Raw genomic sequence first — 5,858 nt, forward strand, 5'->3', positions numbered from 1 at the left:
TTTTAAGTTATGCTTTGGGGACATATAAGGTTTTTATAGAAGGTGTTGTCGTGAAACTTCAAAAAAGGCTCATTCAATTGGAAATTCAAAGGGCTAGTGCCATTTTTAATAGTCGAAAGTAATTGGAGGGCAACTACCCCCCCCCCTCACGCCCACCTTTTACCCAAACATATTAAATCAAAATTTTGAGATAGCCATTTTATTAAACGTAGTTTTAAGTTCTGGAAATTAGGTCTTTTAGGATGATAACCCCCTCAAAGCCCTCTGTGCAAGGGTTGTAAGTTATGCCCTGGAGGCATATAAGGTTTATATAGAAAGTTGTTGTAGAAATTTCAAAAGCCTCAGCAAAAGTGATTTCAAAAAGTGAGTGTAGAGTAATTGACCCCCCTCCCACGCCCACCGCTTCATGATTAAAATGTTTTATTCCATTTTTCAATACCAGTCCCTCCGAAATTTTTAATGGAAAGTACCCTCACTTGATCTTTCCATGTCATCATTTCATCAATAATCATTCCCAACACTTGAAACTGGTTACCCTTTCAATCACTACATTTCCAAATGAAAGTATTTCATTTGTTGTAGTTTTGTATATTTTAAAAAATCACATATTTCGTTTTCGAAATATTTAAAGATGGATGATTCATTCGTAAATAACTAGACAATTGAGCTAAAGTGATCTTAATTATAGCAAACAAACCATCTACAGTAAACAGTATTACTGTGTCATCAGCATAAGTTTTTAGTATGCAATTAGTTACAAATTCTTTTAATTCCGAAACAGAAATAAAAAAATTAGTGGCCTTAGGATTAAATCTTGGGGAACTCCGTATTCTATTTATCTTTCTAGTGCTGTAGATGATCTGACAACTACAGTCTGCAGTCTATCTTCCAACTACAATTTTTTCCATTTTACCATCAAAACCGGAAAACGCATCCTATTCAGTTTTGATATTAATACCTCGTGATTAACAGCATCAAAAGCTTTCGAAAGATCCACAAACATTGCCGACGTAATGAATCCAAAATCCAAAAATTCCTTAATCTTTATAATAAAATGATATACAGCATGTATAGTGGAAGGATATTTTTAAAAACCATATTGGCTAGACAGCAAAATTATATTTTCATTTAAAAATTTTGTAATTCGATCATGAATTACCTTTTCAAATAGTTAGAAAATACTGGTAAAACTGAAATGGGTCTGTAGTTAGCAATTTGGCGTTTATTTCCGTTAGTATGTAAAGGGTGGCCAAGTATCCTATGGGGGAGGTATTGGGGCCCGAGCTACTTTTTTATCATATAAATATCCCTTTTCTCTTATACATATAATTGCCTAAAATACAATCTAATTTACAAGTTAAAGTCTCGTAGAAGCTAGCCTGTTATGCACAAAGGAAGAAATTTGTTTGTAAAATTCTATTGTTATCTAGATAACTATTCCCATTGAAATATAATTTATGTGTAAAGCAAATTCAATTTTGACTACCCATAAATTTTATTGGCCCACTGTGTAACACTATGGAGAAAGAGGCAACCTTATCTCTTGTCTTTATGTATGTTTTCAAGTTAGTTCCTATTTAGAATTGAGATTGTGATATTTTGAAATTGGTTATAAAACTGAGTCATTTTCTACGACTGTATTAGATTATTTTCCCCGAAACCTGGTTAGGTTTGGAATATTTTTTAGAACTATTGTCATTGTAGTATCCACCGGAGGATCCGTCCCCCTCCAAGAATATATTTATCAGTGGTGACACAGGCCATGTCACCTTAAGCTAAATAGTATGGCACCTGTCGTACCCACACAGGTTATAATATCAGTGCGGGAAGAACTCTTCGAGCCCGGGGGACCACTCAAACGTGATACTGTACCCTAGTGGAGACCCGTAGTGGCACTGGTGGTATTGTATCACCTACACTGGCACCGCCAGAGCCTTCAACCAATACCTAAGGAATTGCTGAGGGTATTAAGTTGAAAATTTCAGGAGATGTTGAAGAGCTATCAGAGGGTAACCATCCCCCCTTGCCCCTTTAAGATGCTGCCTTCTCTCATCACTGATTAAATTTCAAAAAAACTATTTTGTTCAAAACAGTCAAAAGATCATGCCTTCAGGAATGCAATGGCCCCACTGCCTCCAGGGTAAGGATTGTAATTTGTATAAGTTACCCTTTTTTACATCCAGGATTTACCATTACCAAAAAGGAGGAATTTGTGATTCTAGATATGCTCTAAATGGCTGAGGTGAAACTTCAGGGAATGTTGAGGGGGCGAGTTAAGCTTAATCTAAAGATACTTTGCGCATCCTGTTTATCCAAAAAAGATTATCTGCAAGATCACTAGAACTGCTGAGGATATTAAGTTTAAACTTTTTGAGCATGTTGAGGAAGCTTTTAAAAAGTGGTCGTAGGGCAACCAGCCCCCTCTCATTCCCTTTTTAGCTCGCCTACCTCCACATATATCTAAGTAGATATACCAGCAGTATCTAAGGAGCAGCTAAGGGTGCTAAGTGGAAACTTTAAAGACATGTTGGGAGGCATTTTGAAAAAGGAGCAAAGGCAACCGCTCTTTGCTCTTTTAGATTCTCTCCTTACCACTGATAGAGGTTTTAAAAAGCCATTTTATTCAAAATTGTCACAATGTCTAATGGTTAAGTCACTGGGGATGCCATGCCTCCGCAGCACCCGGGGCAGTGAATATAATTTATACAATTTGTCCATGTTTCACATGCAGGATTTATCATTCAGCAATAGGGTAATGTTTGATCCTGGATGTGTTCGAAAGGCTAAGGGTGTTGAAGCAAGGCTTAAAGAAATGTCAAGGCGTATATTGAGCTAAATCAAAAGAAACTACTCGTATCCGAGTTATCATGAAGGTATATCTGTAATATCTTACAAACAGCTAAGGAAATTAACTTGTGACTTTCAGGGCCACTGCTACTGCTGCTGCTATTCCAGCTGCAAATTAGCCTAGTTGTGCCTGCAACTGTGACTGCTTCTAACTGTGACAAATTGCAGCTGTGAATGTGACTTTTTGCAACCGCTGCTACATCTATTTGTGAATACTTTCATAAAAAAATTGAAATTAATTTTTTTTTTTTTGTTGAAATGGGAAATATTGAAAAGCTCTGGTTACTTTGTGTTCGGCTACTGTAAGTTGTTGCCATGAAATCCGAGCTAGAAATATGTAATTTTCTTTGATAAATTCTGAATCTTGGATAATGCTATAGACCTTAAGAGACCCATTAAAAAACAAGCACAACTATAAATGATGTCACAGTTCTTATATGCAAAAGGCAGGGTTATATAGGAATCCAGTTTGTGCTTTTCTTGTCAGATTGATTTCAAAATCTTAGAAATTTCTAACTTAAATATGGTTTTAAAATCTTGAGGACACTTAAAGGTGGTGATGCAAACATACCAAAGCTAAAATTCTTGACTATGAAACCTAAAATGTTTCAGAGTCGAGTAACTATTAAAACGATTCAGAGTCGGTAACTATTATTTTAGTTAGTCTTAATGAAAATAGTTTGCTGCAAATAGAAATATATTAGACTTAAAAAGAATAGCCTAAAATTCACTAAACCGGTGCCTGATTGAAATGAAAACTGCATTATTAGAATTACTGTAGTTGAAACTTTCATTGGAGAAATTATAGTCTCCTGTCTTGACCAACAAAGAGAATCACTTTTTTGCTTGGGAAGCTGTAGTATGTCCCCTTTTTTTTATTCTACTTTTTTTTCTGTCGTCACCAATGCGGTGCTGAAGCATCCTTGAGAAGTATTTAAAGGCTCATTTGAAAAATAAAACATACCTGTATCATTTCTGTAAGCAACAAAAAAACACATAATTAAACAAAATACAATTTTTGAAAAAGAGCTTCATCTTCATATACAAAAATGATTTCACACACAAATGACGCCATATAGAGTAACTTACAACTGTAAATGACATAATTCTGAGACTTACAAGAATAAAACAATGTTCAGTGTTGCTTTTGCATTATCACGATGTCATGACGTCATGATAAGTCATCACAATTACTTGTCATGCCGTCATATAACAATATAAAAGGATGCATCAGCTCAATTTACCTCATTTACAGGTAAGCATGGGATCAAGAATGATCAACATTGAATACGAAAATGAAGCTATTCCCAACTCTGCAACTGAGGAGGCTATTCTTTCAATGAACTACGCCGTTAAAAGGACTAAATCAGGTAATCCGGAAAAAGCATTGTTCTCGTTCCAGCGTGCTTTAGATTTAGCACCTGGCCTTCCAGACATTTTGAACTCTTATGGTGAATATCTGGAGAGAACAAGACATAGTTTAATGAAAGCAGATTTTTATTACCAAAGAGCCCTAAGTATATCTCCTTGCCATTCCAGAGCTTTAGAGAACCACGAGAGAACACTGCCTTTAGTAGACAAACTTGATGAGTGTTTGCTACAGAATATTGCAGGAAAGAAAGATGAAATTGTGAAGTTTCCCGATGAAGCAGTTTTTAAAGAAGTTTCAAATGATATTAAGACTCGCTATGTTTACCATACAGCCGGGATTAAAGGTAATACTATGACTTTAGCAGAGACACGTTTGGTACTTGAAAATCGAAACCCTATGCCCGATAAAAGCTTAATTGAATACAATGAGATTCTTGGAATTGATAACGCTTTAAAATATCTCTGTAGTACTCTGCTTAAAAAACTGGGCCATATATCAGAGGAGGACATATTACAATTACATAGTTATGTGCTGGGTCTGGTAGACTCCAGTGAAAGTGGGGTTTACCGTCATACCCAGGTGTCTGTTAACGGTCATAAGCCTCCATCTCCACAAGAAGTAAAGTTTCTCATGACTGAATTTATAAACTGGCTCAACTCAACTGACGCGAGAAGCTTGCATCCGATTAAAGACGCTGCACTTGCTCATTTTAAGCTGGTATCAATTCACCCATTTACTGATGGCAATGGAAGAACTTCCAGACTTCTAATGAATCTAATATTAATGCGAGCTAAATATCCTCTCGTAATTATCGATAAAGAAGAAAATAGTCCGTATTTCCAAGCTCTAGAAATTGCTCAGCAGGGTGATGTGCGTCCTTTCATTAGGTTTGTTGCCCACTCTGTAGAAGAAACGCTAAATGTTTTTCTTCTGGCCATGTCACACCCAGTATTTCACAAACAACAGATTTAGAATTCATACAAGAAACAAAAAAGCAGTAACTTTTCAATATAAATCAACTAAATAAAAAGATTGAGCTGGTTAAAATATACTACAACTGCTAACTCTCTGCAGCACCAAACCGCATAAGGTCTGCTCAACTGTACACGCTCCTCCTCCATCTCAATATGTTCAAGGCTTCCTTACCACTTCCAAAGATCTAGATGTCACAGTTTCTGTTTTCACAGTTTTTAGCACACTATTTTGCTCGGTACCATCTGACATTTTAGATGAAACAACTGGCAATGGAAGAAGCAAGGGTTCTCTCAGAAGGGAGGTGACCAACACTGCATGGAACTTCATTTTGATTTGCCAATTTTAACGTTGGGGGGAGGGGGGTCTAGCATAAAATACTTATTTAAGGGAGTTTTTCCGTTTTACATAAACATTGCCAAATCCCAAAGATGATTTTTTTTTTTTAATCCTTTATTTGAGTGAATATTTGGCTTAGATCATAAGCTAAGCATGGCATGACATGGAGCTGTGGAACTGTTTAAAAAAAATATATACATAACTTAGTACATATACAGTCGTTCGTTTAAATACAGTAGAATATAGATACCTATAGACAAGTTTTATCATAGGCAGCGCAAAAATGCTTACGAAGTAAATAAAGATGTTGGTACAATGTATTATTTAT

At 35.9% G+C, this 5,858-nt stretch overlaps 1 pseudogene; it reads left to right on the top strand.

Moving 5' to 3' along the window:
- The first annotated feature begins 4,120 nt into the window (after positions 1 to 4,120).
- On the top strand, positions 4,121 to 5,191 carry LOC148938921 (protein adenylyltransferase Fic pseudogene; annotated as a pseudogene).
- Positions 5,192 to 5,858: the final 667 nt, after the last annotated feature.

The sequence above is a fragment of the Artemia sp. Qi Xiang Cuo genome, unplaced genomic scaffold, assembly GCF_049724085.1.
Source record: "Artemia sp. Qi Xiang Cuo unplaced genomic scaffold, ASM4972408v1 HiC_scaffold_31, whole genome shotgun sequence".
Classification (NCBI taxonomy): Eukaryota; Metazoa; Arthropoda; class Branchiopoda; order Anostraca; family Artemiidae; genus Artemia; species Artemia sp. Qi Xiang Cuo.